General features: G+C 46.0%; 29 non-coding genes and 1 pseudogene across 29 annotated transcripts; all 30 read right to left on the reverse strand.

Annotated features, from left to right (window-relative positions):
- Positions 1-74: 74 nt before the first annotated feature.
- LOC118954364 lies at positions 75-193 on the reverse strand. Its single transcript, XR_005044492.1, has one exon. It is a non-coding gene; the product is annotated as a 5S ribosomal RNA (ribosomal RNA).
- Positions 194-370: 177 nt separating this feature from the next.
- Positions 371-489, reverse strand: LOC118954365. The gene has a single exon (XR_005044493.1). It is a non-coding gene; the product is annotated as a 5S ribosomal RNA (ribosomal RNA).
- A 177-nt stretch (positions 490-666) lies between these two features.
- Positions 667-785, reverse strand: LOC118954366. The gene has a single exon (XR_005044494.1). It is a non-coding gene; the product is annotated as a 5S ribosomal RNA (ribosomal RNA).
- Positions 786-962: 177 nt separating this feature from the next.
- On the reverse strand, positions 963-1081 carry LOC118954368. The gene has a single exon (XR_005044496.1). It is a non-coding gene; the product is annotated as a 5S ribosomal RNA (ribosomal RNA).
- A 177-nt stretch (positions 1082-1258) lies between these two features.
- LOC118954369 lies at positions 1259-1377 on the reverse strand. Its single transcript, XR_005044497.1, has one exon. It is a non-coding gene; the product is annotated as a 5S ribosomal RNA (ribosomal RNA).
- Positions 1378-1554: 177 nt separating this feature from the next.
- On the reverse strand, positions 1555-1673 carry LOC118954370. Its single transcript, XR_005044498.1, has one exon. It is a non-coding gene; the product is annotated as a 5S ribosomal RNA (ribosomal RNA).
- Positions 1674-1850: 177 nt separating this feature from the next.
- On the reverse strand, positions 1851-1969 carry LOC118954480. Its single transcript, XR_005044608.1, has one exon. It is a non-coding gene; the product is annotated as a 5S ribosomal RNA (ribosomal RNA).
- A 177-nt stretch (positions 1970-2146) lies between these two features.
- LOC118954371 lies at positions 2147-2265 on the reverse strand. Its single transcript, XR_005044499.1, has one exon. It is a non-coding gene; the product is annotated as a 5S ribosomal RNA (ribosomal RNA).
- Positions 2266-8331: 6066 nt separating this feature from the next.
- On the reverse strand, positions 8332-8450 carry LOC118954372. The gene has a single exon (XR_005044500.1). It is a non-coding gene; the product is annotated as a 5S ribosomal RNA (ribosomal RNA).
- A 260-nt stretch (positions 8451-8710) lies between these two features.
- On the reverse strand, positions 8711-8829 carry LOC118954373. Its single transcript, XR_005044501.1, has one exon. It is a non-coding gene; the product is annotated as a 5S ribosomal RNA (ribosomal RNA).
- Positions 8830-9006: 177 nt separating this feature from the next.
- Positions 9007-9125, reverse strand: LOC118954374. The gene has a single exon (XR_005044502.1). It is a non-coding gene; the product is annotated as a 5S ribosomal RNA (ribosomal RNA).
- A 177-nt stretch (positions 9126-9302) lies between these two features.
- Positions 9303-9421, reverse strand: LOC118954375. The gene has a single exon (XR_005044503.1). It is a non-coding gene; the product is annotated as a 5S ribosomal RNA (ribosomal RNA).
- Positions 9422-9598: 177 nt separating this feature from the next.
- LOC118954376 lies at positions 9599-9717 on the reverse strand. The gene has a single exon (XR_005044504.1). It is a non-coding gene; the product is annotated as a 5S ribosomal RNA (ribosomal RNA).
- Positions 9718-9977: 260 nt separating this feature from the next.
- Positions 9978-10096, reverse strand: LOC118954377. The gene has a single exon (XR_005044505.1). It is a non-coding gene; the product is annotated as a 5S ribosomal RNA (ribosomal RNA).
- A 177-nt stretch (positions 10097-10273) lies between these two features.
- On the reverse strand, positions 10274-10392 carry LOC118954379. The gene has a single exon (XR_005044507.1). It is a non-coding gene; the product is annotated as a 5S ribosomal RNA (ribosomal RNA).
- A 177-nt stretch (positions 10393-10569) lies between these two features.
- Positions 10570-10688, reverse strand: LOC118954380. Its single transcript, XR_005044508.1, has one exon. It is a non-coding gene; the product is annotated as a 5S ribosomal RNA (ribosomal RNA).
- A 260-nt stretch (positions 10689-10948) lies between these two features.
- On the reverse strand, positions 10949-11067 carry LOC118954381. The gene has a single exon (XR_005044509.1). It is a non-coding gene; the product is annotated as a 5S ribosomal RNA (ribosomal RNA).
- Positions 11068-11244: 177 nt separating this feature from the next.
- On the reverse strand, positions 11245-11353 carry LOC118954506 (annotated as a pseudogene).
- A 177-nt stretch (positions 11354-11530) lies between these two features.
- On the reverse strand, positions 11531-11649 carry LOC118954382. The gene has a single exon (XR_005044510.1). It is a non-coding gene; the product is annotated as a 5S ribosomal RNA (ribosomal RNA).
- Positions 11650-11826: 177 nt separating this feature from the next.
- Positions 11827-11945, reverse strand: LOC118954383. The gene has a single exon (XR_005044511.1). It is a non-coding gene; the product is annotated as a 5S ribosomal RNA (ribosomal RNA).
- A 177-nt stretch (positions 11946-12122) lies between these two features.
- LOC118954384 lies at positions 12123-12241 on the reverse strand. Its single transcript, XR_005044512.1, has one exon. It is a non-coding gene; the product is annotated as a 5S ribosomal RNA (ribosomal RNA).
- Positions 12242-12418: 177 nt separating this feature from the next.
- On the reverse strand, positions 12419-12537 carry LOC118954385. The gene has a single exon (XR_005044513.1). It is a non-coding gene; the product is annotated as a 5S ribosomal RNA (ribosomal RNA).
- Positions 12538-12714: 177 nt separating this feature from the next.
- On the reverse strand, positions 12715-12833 carry LOC118954386. The gene has a single exon (XR_005044514.1). It is a non-coding gene; the product is annotated as a 5S ribosomal RNA (ribosomal RNA).
- Positions 12834-13010: 177 nt separating this feature from the next.
- On the reverse strand, positions 13011-13129 carry LOC118954387. The gene has a single exon (XR_005044515.1). It is a non-coding gene; the product is annotated as a 5S ribosomal RNA (ribosomal RNA).
- A 177-nt stretch (positions 13130-13306) lies between these two features.
- Positions 13307-13425, reverse strand: LOC118954388. Its single transcript, XR_005044516.1, has one exon. It is a non-coding gene; the product is annotated as a 5S ribosomal RNA (ribosomal RNA).
- Positions 13426-13602: 177 nt separating this feature from the next.
- LOC118954390 lies at positions 13603-13721 on the reverse strand. The gene has a single exon (XR_005044518.1). It is a non-coding gene; the product is annotated as a 5S ribosomal RNA (ribosomal RNA).
- A 177-nt stretch (positions 13722-13898) lies between these two features.
- Positions 13899-14017, reverse strand: LOC118954529. Its single transcript, XR_005044643.1, has one exon. It is a non-coding gene; the product is annotated as a 5S ribosomal RNA (ribosomal RNA).
- A 177-nt stretch (positions 14018-14194) lies between these two features.
- LOC118954475 lies at positions 14195-14313 on the reverse strand. Its single transcript, XR_005044603.1, has one exon. It is a non-coding gene; the product is annotated as a 5S ribosomal RNA (ribosomal RNA).
- Positions 14314-14490: 177 nt separating this feature from the next.
- LOC118954391 lies at positions 14491-14609 on the reverse strand. The gene has a single exon (XR_005044519.1). It is a non-coding gene; the product is annotated as a 5S ribosomal RNA (ribosomal RNA).
- A 177-nt stretch (positions 14610-14786) lies between these two features.
- On the reverse strand, positions 14787-14905 carry LOC118954476. Its single transcript, XR_005044604.1, has one exon. It is a non-coding gene; the product is annotated as a 5S ribosomal RNA (ribosomal RNA).
- Between the last annotated feature and the right edge of the window lie 100 nt (positions 14906-15005).

The following is a 15005-nucleotide window of genomic DNA, read 5'->3' on the forward strand; positions in this document are numbered from 1 at the left end:
AAGCGAGGGCACATATTTCAGCCTTGTGGGAAAAAACGGACAAAGAGTTGAAATTCCACAAGGCAGTGACAAAAAGCTTACAGCACCTGGTATTCCCAGGCGGTCTCCCATCCAAGTACTAACCAGGCCCGACCCTGCTTAGCTTCCGAGATCGGACGAGATCAGGCGTACTCAGGCCGGTGTGGCCGTAAGCGAAAGGCAATCTCAAAAAGTGGATGAAATTGCATATACTGTAGCCATAATTTGTAGCACAGATTGTTGGATGAAATACAAACTAACCTTGCTTACTTATTTCAAAGCGAGGGCACATATTTCAGCCTTGTGGGAAAAAACGGACAAAGAGTTGAAATTCCACAAGGCAGTGACAAAAAGCTTACAGCACCTGGTATTCCCAGGCGGTCTCCCATCCAAGTACTAACCAGGCCCGACCCTGCTTAGCTTCCGAGATCGGACGAGATCAGGCGTACTCAGGCCGGTGTGGCCGTAAGCGAAAGGCAATCTCAAAAAGTGGATGAAATTGCATATACTGTAGCCATAATTTGTAGCACAGATTGTTGGATGAAATACAAACTAACCTTGCTTACTTATTTCAAAGCGAGGGCACATATTTCAGCCTTGTGGGAAAAAACGGACAAAGAGTTGAAATTCCACAAGGCAGTGACAAAAAGCTTACAGCACCTGGTATTCCCAGGCGGTCTCCCATCCAAGTACTAACCAGGCCCGACCCTGCTTAGCTTCCGAGATCGGACGAGATCAGGCGTACTCAGGCCGGTGTGGCCGTAAGCGAAAGGCAATCTCAAAAAGTGGATGAAATTGCATATACTGTAGCCATAATTTGTAGCACAGATTGTTGGATGAAATACAAACTAACCTTGCTTACTTATTTCAAAGCGAGGGCACATATTTCAGCCTTGTGGGAAAAAACGGACAAAGAGTTGAAATTCCACAAGGCAGTGACAAAAAGCTTACAGCACCTGGTATTCCCAGGCGGTCTCCCATCCAAGTACTAACCAGGCCCGACCCTGCTTAGCTTCCGAGATCGGACGAGATCAGGCGTACTCAGGCCGGTGTGGCCGTAAGCGAAAGGCAATCTCAAAAAGTGGATGAAATTGCATATACTGTAGCCATAATTTGTAGCACAGATTGTTGGATGAAATACAAACTAACCTTGCTTACTTATTTCAAAGCGAGGGCACATATTTCAGCCTTGTGGGAAAAAACGGACAAAGAGTTGAAATTCCACAAGGCAGTGACAAAAAGCTTACAGCACCTGGTATTCCCAGGCGGTCTCCCATCCAAGTACTAACCAGGCCCGACCCTGCTTAGCTTCCGAGATCGGACGAGATCAGGCGTACTCAGGCCGGTGTGGCCGTAAGCGAAAGGCAATCTCAAAAAGTGGATGAAATTGCATATACTGTAGCCATAATTTGTAGCACAGATTGTTGGATGAAATACAAACTAACCTTGCTTACTTATTTCAAAGCGAGGGCACATATTTCAGCCTTGTGGGAAAAAACGGACAAAGAGTTGAAATTCCACAAGGCAGTGACAAAAAGCTTACAGCACCTGGTATTCCCAGGCGGTCTCCCATCCAAGTACTAACCAGGCCCGACCCTGCTTAGCTTCCGAGATCGGACGAGATCAGGCGTACTCAGGCCGGTGTGGCCGTAAGCGAAAGGCAATCTCAAAAAGTGGATGAAATTGCATATACTGTAGCCATAATTTGTAGCACAGATTGTTGGATGAAATACAAACTAACCTTGCTTACTTATTTCAAAGCGAGGGCACATATTTCAGCCTTGTGGGAAAAAACGGACAAAGAGTTGAAATTCCACAAGGCAGTGACAAAAAGCTTACAGCACCTGGTATTCCCAGGCGGTGTCCCATCCAAGTACTAACCAGGCCCGACCCTGCTTAGCTTCCGAGATCGGACGAGATCAGGCGTACTCAGGCCGGTGTGGCCGTAAGCGAAAGGCAATCTCAAAAAGTGGATGAAATTGCATATACTGTAGCCATAATTTGTAGCACAGATTGTTGGATGAAATACAAACTAACCTTGCTTACTTATTTCAAAGCGAGGGCACATATTTCAGCCTTGTGGGAAAAAACGGACAAAGAGTTGAAATTCCACAAGGCAGTGACAAAAAGCTTACAGCACCTGGTATTCCCAGGCGGTCTCCCATCCAAGTACTAACCAGGCCCGACCCTGCTTAGCTTCCGAGATCGGACGAGATCAGGCGTACTCAGGCCGGTGTGGCCGTAAGCGAAAGGCAATCTCAAAAAGTGGATGAAATTGCATATACTGTAGCCATAATTTGTAGCACAGATTGTTGGATGAAATACAAACTAACCTTGCTTACTTATTTCAAAGCGAGGGCACATATTTCAGCCTTGTGGGAAAAAACGGACAAAGAGTTGAAATTCCACAAGGCAGTGACAAAAAGCTTACAGCACCTGGTATTCCCAGGCGGTCTCCCATCCAAGTACTAACCAGGCCCGACCCTGCTTAGCTTCCGAGATCGGACGAGATCAGGCGTACTTTTTTTTTTTTTTTTTTTTTTATTATAAAAATTCTTATTTTACATGATATACAAATTTTATCTACACAAACCATTTTAATCAACACAATACTTGACATTGGCAGGCAAACAATTCACCCCCTATCAAATCAAAAATAGAGAAATTCAAATACCAAAACTCAAATTATACTACCATTGCATACAATACTTTGCTAAACCACATTCCACAAGAATAGAGAGTGTTCAAAGCACCTCCTTATCAAGTAGAAACTAAGACATTCTCAAAACAATTCTTTCAAATTTGTACTGAAATCTCCAAAATGTTACACATCAAAACCCATACACCAATCCACCATCCTCCCCCACAGCAATAAATCCACAATCCTTCATAAACACCCTCTCAAAATCCTCCTGCTTAGACCTATACATCAATCCTACATCCTTCCTTACCAAGCCTTCAAACACCTTCCACACTGTCACCCTCTTTTCCTCAAACCTTGCCAAGTTCCTCCTTATATATACTGCATACCTTGCATGTGACAGCAAAAAATTCAATAATACAATATTCCCCCCCTTCACATGCTGACCCACTCCAAACAATACCAAACACCTCCAATCAACCCCACCCATTAACTCTTCTCCCCAGTACCTTTCTAACATGTCCCTCAACCTCACATGGAACCCAGCTACATCAACACATTCAAACATCATGTGCATCAGATTTTCATCTTTGTCTGTGCATACATCACACACACGAGACACTGACCTGTCTACCTGATGTAACACCACCTTGGTAAAAACACGGTTGTGCCTCAACATAAAATCAAAATGGGTACATTCAATACTATTGAGCCTCACTACCATGTTTTCCCACAACCTCTCAACTTCCATCCCTGGAAAAACTTGCCTCCACACTTTCTCCGATGCAGGCGCCCTGACCTTCCTGGTAATAAGCGCCCAGTATACGGCCCTCACCTGGGTAGAGGATAAGGCTTGCATTTTCTCCCCACATTTCACCTGCAACACAGGCAAGGTCTCTAAGACTCCATTACTCAAATGATTGTCCAACAGCCTCACCCACTCCCCTGGAACACACTCCTTTATCCTATCATACATTCTCAACACCATCCCTTTCCTGACATCCTCATCTACCCCCCAGACAGTATCTACGATCGCCTGCTCAGGCAGGAACCCTGGCACCACCTCATACCTAAAGTCCCTCAGTCTTATCATACCCGCCTTCATTATTACCTTACTCTCCAGCATCTTTCCCTCTGATTTCAGCATTGGGTTCAGAAAAACTGGTATATTCAAAATCACCCCAATAGAGTCACACTCATAACTTACTTGCGGTAAGAACTCCGCCCAGGCCCTGAACACCTCCTGATAAAACTCAGGCACCTCTGCATACATGCTGGGCTTGAAACACATTAACAACCCATAATCTCCACAACCTCCACTCCTATGCAACCAATGCCTGAAAAACTCCTTCCACCCCTGACCCTCCTCCCCATACAAAAACCGTTGTACTCTCTTCACCCTCATGGCTTTTAACTTCACCTCCAGATCTATTAATCTCAAACCACCCCTATCATAATCTGCTATCATTACATCATGAGCAATCTTCACCCCCTTCCCACCCCACAGGAAATCAGACATTAAATTATTAATTCCCTTCAGAGCCCATACAGGCATGTCCATAACCCCTAAGGTATACACACATTTTGACATTAACAATGCATTCACCACAACCACTTTCCCCCTCAATTTTAATTTCCTTTGTTTCCAGTAATTCAGAGTCGTCTTTATTTTATTAATCACCCCTGTCCAAGTTAAGTCCCTCGCCTCCCGCTCATCTACCCCAATATTCACACCCAAAATTCTCACATGCCCCTTAACAGTCTTAAAAGGAATGTTACATGTAGACATAACAGTATCATCAGCACATAACATTTGAGACTTTTCTACATTCACCTTAGCCCCAGAAGCTCTCCCATACACATCAAAACACTTCATCAGACAATTCACACTCTCTCCATCCCGCAAAGTACAGGTGGTGTCATCAGCATAATGATGCAGTACACTGACGCCTCCCCCCGGGAGGTCCACTCCATGCACTCCTCCATTCCGCTTTACAAACGCCGCTAAAGGCTCTACTGAGACGCTGTATAGTAGTGCAGACAATGGACAACCCTGCCTAACAGACCTGCCCAGGGGAAAAGGATCAGTCAGCACACCATTACATTTCACGACACTGCACGCTGACCCATACAAAAGCTTCACCCATCCTTTAAGACGAGGCCCGAACCCAAATCTTTCCAAGGCCTCTAACAGGAACCGATGCTCCACCCGATCAAAGGCTTTATTCAGATCTAGACAGAGCACCGCCCCACCCACCTCCCCCATCTGCTTCACCACATCCCGGATAGTGCAGAGGGTGTCCACTACATCCCGCCCCGGAACTCCATAGGCCTGAGTAGGTGCTATGATGCTTCCCATCACCTTATTCAACCTATTAGCCATTATCTTCGCAAGCACCTTATTGTCGGAGTTCAAAAGGGTTATTGGTCTGTAGTTCTCTAATTTCAGTCTGCTCCCCTTCCCTTTGTACAACACAGTCAACACACCCATAGCTAAAGATTCAGGGACTACCCTCTTCTCCTCCATACACACATACACACGCAGCATTAGTGGGGCCAGTATGTCACTAAACTCACGGTAAAACTCTGCAGTAAGACCATCTGAACCCGGGCTCTTATTCAAGTTCAGGCCCAATATGGCAGCTTTAACCTCTGCCAATGTAAAATCAGCATCACACATCTCTACATCCTCAGTCGACACCCTAGCCTCTACTGCGTCTAGCACTCTTCTCATACACACTTCATCTACCCCACCCGACGTAAATAAGCCCTTATAAAAAGAATGCACTGTATTCAAAATTCCTTCCAGATCTGTCACCCTCTCCCCCCTCTCATTTATCAGCTCAGTTAGAAAACTCCTTTCCTGCTTCCTCCTTTCTAACCCCAGGAAAAAAGCAGTATTTCTCTCCCCCTCCACCACATACTGTGCTCTACTCCTCACCACTGCCCCCATGCACCTGTGCCTCTCTACGACCCTCAACTCCTCCCTCACCCTCAGGTACTCTGTCACATCATAGCCTGGGCAGTTTTCTACCTTTTCTAACTCCAATAACAGGCGAGATTTAAGAATCCCCTCCTCCCTCCTCCTTGTCACATTTGCCCGTCTTGCACTAGATATTGCCAGCCGCTTGAACTCCCCTTTTAATCCTTCCCACCACACACTCACATCCGACTCAAATAAAGGATCTGACACGGCGTCATTCACACACTCTTTCACTGCTGCCCTAAACACCTCATCCTTCAGCATACTGGCATTAAGACACCACAAACCACCCCCCCTCCCCTCCCCTGATGCACCCAGCCTGAAAAGCAGAGCATCATGGTCACTAAAAAATGTGTGTGAATACTTTACCCCCACAACCAAGTGCGCAACCTCTCTATGAGTGAGACACAAATCTATACGTGACTGCTTGAGCTCACCCCTCACCACTTGTCTTCGAGAGAACACCCGCTTATCTGGATTCCTCTCCCTCCATATATCCACCCAATCCTCATCCCTCATTAGCCTTAATAGCGCTCCCCGAGATGAGTCAGAGCTAAAATGTGCGCTACTTGAGGCATCTAGCCTATCCATCCATACATTAAAATCCCCAACAAGCAAACAGTTTTTCCCACATAATCCTCCCATAGACATAAACATAACCCTCCTCTCAATTTCATTATTAGGAGCATAGACATTGTACAACGAGTACTCCATATCTTGATAAGTGAAACCCACTCCCACCATTCGACCCACAGTGTCAGCACATAACAAATTTAAGTTAGACACAACGTCATGTTTTACCAAAATAGCTACCCCACATGCCCGCACAGTACCATTACTCACGTACATTAGTCCATTCCATCTCTGCCTTACATTATCCATATACGGCTCAGTCCAATGGGTCTCCTGAAGACATAATATATCCGCAGAGAAGGCTTCCAACACCAGCTCTAGCTTTTCTTTGCTACGAAGTCCATTGGTGTTAATAGATACTAATTAATAGACACCATTATGACTATAAAGAGGGGATGAATCCAGTCCATCATGATTGATCTTTTTTCTTCTTTTTCTTCTTGGTTATCCTGTTCCTTTTACTATCCCAACGCATTGATTGTATGTACTCCAACTCTTCCTCCGACAGCTCTTCTTCAGACTCTTTACGTTTGCGAGAGTCATCCCTTGCATTATCCACCTCCCTAGAGGAGCCCCCCTCTCCACGAGGATCGCCCTCCAACTCTACATCGTCTAGGCTTGAGCTTATCCCTCCATCTTTGGGTGCCTCCCTTCCTTCAATACAAGGCTCCGTCTCCACTTCCTCCTCTGGCTGCCTCTGTTCTTCGTCCTCCTTCTCTCCCTGGGGTTGCTCACTCATGCCAATTTCCTCCCCAGCTTCCTCCACCTCGTTCTCCTCCACGACACTATTTGCGCTGAAATCCTGTGATGCCCAGTCCTGAGCACCTTCCCCATGGGGACAGGAGCACTGCGCTACACCCCTCCCGCATCCAACACAACCTCGCTCTCTCCTCCCATTGCACTCTCGTGCGTAATGCCCCTGCTCACCACACTTATGACATGCGAAATCAGGGCACTCTCGTAGCACGTGCCCTGGCTGGATACACAGCCTACAGACCTTGACCTGCCGATCGTGTATTACTCTGAAGTACTCAGCCCCTTCCAACGTTTCAAATTTGGCAGAATATGGCAACGAGCGCACAGTGTCTGTGAACCTAACTTTACAGAAGCGCGTCCCATCAGCAATGTCCGTCCCCGGCCAGTAGCGCCTTTTCACCGGCGATATAGCAGACACACCCCATGCTCTTAGCCGCTCTGTGATGTCCTCGTCTGTAATATATACTGGGAGGTTTAAGAAGGATACAACCATCTCATCCAGCGATAGATCCTTTGCCATGATTCGACAGCTCCGGATTTTAAATCCATCCATCAGTTTTTCTTTCCCTCTCGCACTTGACAGCGTCACTTCAAATCGCTTTTCATCTTTGACCCGACAGCCGCAGACCAGTCCACAAACTTCTTTAATCCCTCTCAATACCTCCATCATTGTAATCTTCTCTTCTCCCATAATTTCAACAGCCACTGTTAAATTCTTTTCATATTTTTGCGCCTGTCTTGCTGCAGCGCCATTATCCATGTTTCCTTTGTTCGTAGTCTTTTTTCCAGCGTTGGTCAAAGCCATTGTATCCATCCGAATAACGACAGGAGGAAAGTCCCCCAAACAGCAATATGCTGCCGGGGAACAACCCCAAACTATAAATCTAACTTAATCAATTTACAAAAAGAAATTGTACTTCAAAAAGCTCAAAACTCCAACACAAACTCTCTAGAGCAAACACTCAGTCTCAGCGCAATCACTCACACGTGCGTCAATTACCCATCAACAGGTGCGTACTCAGGCCGGTGTGGCCGTAAGCGAGAAACTATCTCTTGGTGCACTATGTAAAGTCAAAGTGAGCCTGATTAACAGCTGTTGCATTTCCACCATTTAGATAAGCATCTTTGTGTCACTCAAAAAGTGGATGAAATTGCATATACTGTAGCCATAATTTGTAGCACAGATTGTTGGATGAAATACAAACTAACCTTGCTTACTTATTTCAAAGCGAGGGCACATATTTCAGCCTTGTGGGAAAAAACGGACAAAGAGTTGAAATTCCACAAGGCAGTGACAAAAAGCTTACAGCACCTGGTATTCCCAGGCGGTCTCCCATCCAAGTACTAACCAGGCCCGACCCTGCTTAGCTTCCGAGATCGGACGAGATCAGGCGTACTCAGGCCGGTGTGGCCGTAAGCAAGAAAATATCTCTTGGTGCACCATGTAAAGTCAAAGTGAGCCTGATTAACAGCTGTTGCATTTCCACCATTTAGATAAGCATCTTTGTGTCACTCAAAAAGTGGAAGAAATTGCATATACTGTAGCCATAATTTGTAGCACAGATTGTTGGATGAAATACAAACTAACCTTGCTTACTTATTTCAAAGCGAGGGCACATATTTCAGCCTTGTGGGAAAAAACGGACAAAGAGTTGAAATTCCACAAGGCAGTGACAAAAAGCTTACAGCACCTGGTATTCCCAGGCGGTCTCCCATCCAAGTACTAACCAGGCCCGACCCTGCTTAGCTTCCGAGATCGGACGAGATCAGGCGTACTCAGGCCGGTGTGGCCGTAAGCGAAAGGCGATCTCAAAAAGTGGATGAAATTGCATATACTGTAGCCATAATTTGTAGCACAGATTGTTGGATGAAATACAAACTAACCTTGCTTACTTATTTCAAAGCGAGGGCACATATTTCAGCCTTGTGGGAAAAAACGGACAAAGAGTTGAAATTCCACAAGGCAGTGACAAAAAGCTTACAGCACCTGGTATTCCCAGGCGGTCTCCCATCCAAGTACTAACCAGGCCCGACCCTGCTTAGCTTCCGAGATCGGACGAGATCAGGCGTACTCAGGCCGGTGTGGCCGTAAGCGAAAGGGGATCTCAAAAAGTGGATGAAATTGCATATACTGTAGCCATAATTTGTAGCACAGATTGTTGGATGAAATACAAACTAACCTTGCTTACTTATTTCAAAGCGAGGGCACATATTTCAGCCTTGTGGGAAAAAACGGACAAAGAGTTGAAATTCCACAAGGCAGTGACAAAAAGCTTACAGCACCTGGTATTCCCAGGCGGTCTCCCATCCAAGTACTAACCAGGCCCGACCCTGCTTAGCTTCCGAGATCGGACGAGATCAGGCGTACTCAGGCCGGTGTGGCCGTAAGCGAAAGGCAATCTCAAAAAGTGGATGAAATTGCATATACTGTAGCCATAATTTGTAGCACAGATTGTTGGATGAAATACAAACTAACCTTGCTTACTTATTTCAAAGCGAGGGCACATATTTCAGCCTTGTGGGAAAAAACGGACAAAGAGTTGAAATTCCACAAGGCAGTGACAAAAAGCTTACAGCACCTGGTATTCCCAGGCGGTCTCCCATCCAAGTACTAACCAGGCCCGACCCTGCTTAGCTTCCGAGATCGGACGAGATCAGGCGTACTCAGGCCGGTGTGGCCGTAAGCAAGAAAATATCTCTTGGTGCACCATGTAAAGTCAAAGTGAGCCTGATTAACAGCTGTTGCATTTCCACCATTTAGATAAGCATCTTTGTGTCACTCAAAAAGTGGAAGAAATTGCATATACTGTAGCCATAATTTGTAGCACAGATTGTTGGATGAAATACAAACTAACCTTGCTTACTTATTTCAAAGCGAGGGCACATATTTCAGCCTTGTGGGAAAAAACGGACAAAGAGTTGAAATTCCACAAGGCAGTGACAAAAAGCTTACAGCACCTGGTATTCCCAGGCGGTCTCCCATCCAAGTACTAACCAGGCCCGACCCTGCTTAGCTTCCGAGATCGGACGAGATCAGGCGTACTCAGGCCGGTGTGGCCGTAAGCAAAAGGCGATCTCAAAAAGTGGATGAAATTGCATATACTGTAGCCATAATTTGTAGCACAGATTGTTGGATGAAATACAAACTAACCTTGCTTACTTATTTCAAAGCGAGGGCACATATTTCAGCCTTGTGGGAAAAAACGGACAAAGAGTTGAAATTCCACAAGGCAGTGACAAAAAGCTTACAGCACCTGGTATTCCCAGGCGGTCTCCCATCCAAGTACTAACCAGGCCCGACCCTGCTTAGCTTCCGAGATCGGACGAGATCAGGCGTACTCAGGCCGGTGTGGCCGTAAGCGAAAGGGGATCTCAAAAAGTGGATGAAATTGCATATACTGTAGCCATAATTTGTAGCACAGATTGTTGGATGAAATACAAACTAACCTTGCTTACTTATTTCAAAGCGAGGGCACATATTTCAGCCTTGTGGGAAAAAACGGACAAAGAGTTGAAATTCCACAAGGCAGTGACAAAAAGCTTACAGCACCTGGTATTCCCAGGCGGTCTCCCATCCAAGTACTAACCAGGCCCGACCCTGCTTAGCTTCCGAGATCGGACGAGATCAGGCGTACTCAGGCCGGTGTGGCCGTAAGCGAGAAACTATCTCTTGGTGCACCATGTAAAGTCAAAGTGAGCCTGATTAACAGCTGTTGCATTTCCACCATTTAGATAAGCATCTTTGTGTCACTCAAAAAGTGGAAGAAATTGCATATACTGTAGCCATAATTTGTAGCACAGATTGTTGGATGAAATACAAACTAACCTTGCTTACTTATTTCAAAGCGAGGGCACATATTTCAGCCTTGTGGGAAAAAACGGACAAAGAGTTGAAATTCCACAAGGCAGTGACAAAAAGCTTACAGCACCTGGTATTCCCAGGCGGTCTCCCATCCAAGTACTAACCAGGCCCGACCCTGCTTAGCTTCCGAGATCGGACGAGATCAGGCGTACTCAGGCCGGTGTGGCCGTAAGCGAAAGGCGATCTCAAAAAGTGGATGAAATTGCATATACTGTAGCCATAATTTGTAGCACAGATTGTTGGATGAAATACAAACTAACCTTGCTTACTTATTTCAAAGCGAGGGCACATATTTCAGCCTTGTGGGAAAAAACGGACAAAGAGTTGAAATTCCACAAGGCAGTGACAAAAAGCTTACAGCACCTGGTATTCCCAGGCGGTCTCCCATCCAAGTACTAACCAGGCCCGACCCTGCTTAGCTTCCGAGATCGGGCGTACTCAGGCCGGTGTGGCCGTAAGCGAAAGGCGATCTCAAAAAGTGGATGAAATTGCATATACTGTAGCCATAATTTGTAGCACAGATTGTTGGATGAAATACAAACTAACCTTGCTTACTTATTTCAAAGCGAGGGCACATATTTCAGCCTTGTGGGAAAAAACGGACAAAGAGTTGAAATTCCACAAGGCAGTGACAAAAAGCTTACAGCACCTGGTATTCCCAGGCGGTCTCCCATCCAAGTACTAACCAGGCCCGACCCTGCTTAGCTTCCGAGATCGGACGAGATCAGGCGTACTCAGGCCGGTGTGGCCGTAAGCGAAAGGCGATCTCAAAAAGTGGATGAAATTGCATATACTGTAGCCATAATTTGTAGCACAGATTGTTGGATGAGATACAAACTAACCTTGCTTACTTATTTCAAAGCGAGGGCACATATTTCAGCCTTGTGGGAAAAAACGGACAAAGAGTTGAAATTCCACAAGGCAGTGACAAAAAGCTTACAGCACCTGGTATTCCCAGGCGGTCTCCCATCCAAGTACTAACCAGGCCCGACCCTGCTTAGCTTCCGAGATCGGACGAGATCAGGCGTACTCAGGCCGGTGTGGCCGTAAGCGAAAGGCGATCTCAAAAAGTGGATGAAATTGCATATACTGTAGCCATAATTTGTAGCACAGATTGTTGGATGAAATACAAACTAACCTTGCTTACTTATTTCAAAGCGAGGGCACATATTTCAGCCTTGTGGGAAAAAACGGACAAAGAGTTGAAATTCCACAAGGCAGTGACAAAAAGCTTACAGCACCTGGTATTCCCAGGCGGTCTCCCATCCAAGTACTAACCAGGCCCGACCCTGCTTAGCTTCCGAGATCGGACGAGATCAGGCGTACTCAGGCCGGTGTGGCCGTAAGCGAAAGGCAATCTCAAAAAGTGGATGAAATTGCATATACTGTAGCCATAATTTGTAGCACAGATTGTTGGATGAAATACAAACTAACCTTGCTTACTTATTTCAAAGCGAGGGCACATATTTCAGCCTTGTGGGAAAAAACGGACAAAGAGTTGAAATTCCACAAGGCAGTGACAAAAAGCTTACAGCACCTGGTATTCCCAGGCGGTCTCCCATCCAAGTACTAACCAGGCCCGACCCTGCTTAGCTTCCGAGATCGGACGAGATCAGGCGTACTCAGGCCGGTGTGGCCGTAAGCAAAAGGCAATCTCAAAAAGTGGATGAAATTGCATATACTGTAGCCATAATTTGTAGCACAGATTGTTGGATGAAATACAAACTAACCTTGCTTACTTATTTCAAAGCGAGGGCACATATTTCAGCCTTGTGGGAAAAAACGGACAAAGAGTTGAAATTCCACAAGGCAGTGACAAAAAGCTTACAGCACCTGGTATTCCCAGGCGGTCTCCCATCCAAGTACTAACCAGGCCCGACCCTGCTTAGCTTCCGAGATCGGACGAGATCAGGCGTACTCAGGCCGGTGTGGCCGTAAGCGAAAGGCAATCTCAAAAAGTGGATGAAATTGCATATACTGTAGCCATAATTTGTAGCACAGATTGTTGGATGAAATACAAACTAACCTTGCTTACTTATTTCAAAGCGAGGGCACATATTTCAGCCTTGTGGGAAAAAACGGACAAAGAGTTGAAATTCCACAAGGCAGTGACAAAAAGCTTACAGCACCTGGTATTCCCAGGCGGTCTCCCATCCAAGTACTAACCAGGCCCGACCCTGCTTAGCTTCCGAGATCGGACGAGATCAGGCGTACTCAGGCCGGTGTGGCCGTAAGCGAAAGGCAATCTCAAAAAGTGGATGAAATTGCATATACTGTAGCCATAATTTGTAGCACAGATTGTTGGATGAAATACAAACTAACCTTGCTTACTTATTTCAAAGCGAGGGCACATATTTCAGCCTTGTGGGAAAAAACGGACAAAGAGTTGAAATTCCACAAGGCAGTGACAAAAAGCTTACAGCACCTGGTATTCCCAGGCGGTCTCCCATCCAAGTACTAACCAGGCCCGACCCTGCTTAGCTTCCGAGATCGGACGAGATCAGGCGTACTCAGGCCGGTGTGGCCGTAAGCGAAAGGCAATCTCAAAAAGTGGATGAAATTGCATATACTGTAGCCATAATTTGTAGCACAGATTGTTGGATGAAATACAAACTAACCTTGCTTACTTATTTCAAAGCGAGGGCACATATTTCAGCCTTGTGGGAAAAAACGGACAAAGAGTTGAAATTCCACAAGGCAGTGACAAAAAGCTTACAGCACCTGGTATTCCCAGGCGGTCTCCCATCCAAGTACTAACCAGGCCCGACCCTGCTTAGCTTCCGAGATCGGACGAGATCAGGCGTACTCAGGCCGGTGTGGCCGTAAGCGAAAGGCAATCTCAAAAAGTGGATGAAATTGCATATACTGTAGCCATAATTTGTAGCACAGATTGTTGGATGAAATACAAACTAACCTTGCTTACTTATTTCAAAGCGAGGGCACATATTTCAGCCTTGTGGGAAAAAACGGACAAAGAGTTGAAATTCCACAAGGCAGTGACAAAAAGCTTACAGCACCTGGTATTCCCAGGCGGTCTCCCATCCAAGTACTAACCAGGCCCGACCCTGCTTAACTTCCGAGATCGGACGAGATCAGGCGTACTCAGGCCGGTGTGGCCGTAAGCGAAAGGCAATCTCAAAAAGTGGATGAAATTGCATATACTGTAGCCATAATTTGTAGCACAGATTGTTGGATGAAATACAAACTAACCTTGCTTACTTATTTCAAAGCGAGGGCACATATTTCAGCCTTGTGGGAAAAAACGGACAAAGAGTTGAAATTCCACAAGGCAGTGACAAAAAGCTTACAGCACCTGGTATTCCCAGGCGGTCTCCCATCCAAGTACTAACCAGGCCCGACCCTGCTTAGCTTCCGAGATCGGACGAGATCAGGCATACTCAGGCCGGTGTGGCCGTAAGCGAAAGGCAATCTCAAAAAGTGGATGAAATTGCATATACTGTAGCCATAATTTGTAGCACAGATTGTTGGATGAAATACAAACTAACCTTGCTTACTTATTTCAAAGCGAGGGCACATATTTCAGCCTTGTGGGAAAAAACGGACAAAGAGTTGAAATTCCACAAGGCAGTGACAAAAAGCTTACAGCACCTGGTATTCCCAGGCGGTCTCCCATCCAAGTACTAACCAGGCCCGACCCTGCTTAGCTTCCGAGATCGGACGAGATCAGGCGTACTCAGGCCGGTGTGGCCGTAAGCGAAAGGCAATCTCAAAAAGTGGAAGAAATTGCATATACTGTAGCCATAATTTGTAGCACAGATTGTTGGATGAAATACAAACTAACCTTGCTTACTTATTTCAAAGCGAGGGCACATATTTCAGCCTTGTGGGAAAAAACGGACAAAGAGTTGAAATTCCACAAGGCAGTGACAAAAAGCTTACAGCACCTGGTATTCCCAGGCGGTCTCCCATCCAAGTACTAACCAGGCCCGACCCTGCTTAACCTCCGAGATCGGACGAGATCAGGCGTACTCAGGCCGGTGTGGCCGTAAGCGAAAGGCAATCTCAAAAAGTGGATGAAATTGCATATACTGTAGCCATAATTTGTAGCACAGATTGTTGGATGAAATACAAACTAACCTTGCTTACTTATT

Source organism: Oncorhynchus mykiss, unplaced genomic scaffold (genome assembly GCF_013265735.2).
Source record: "Oncorhynchus mykiss isolate Arlee unplaced genomic scaffold, USDA_OmykA_1.1 un_scaffold_386, whole genome shotgun sequence".
Lineage (NCBI taxonomy): Eukaryota > Metazoa > Chordata > Actinopteri > Salmoniformes > Salmonidae > Oncorhynchus > Oncorhynchus mykiss.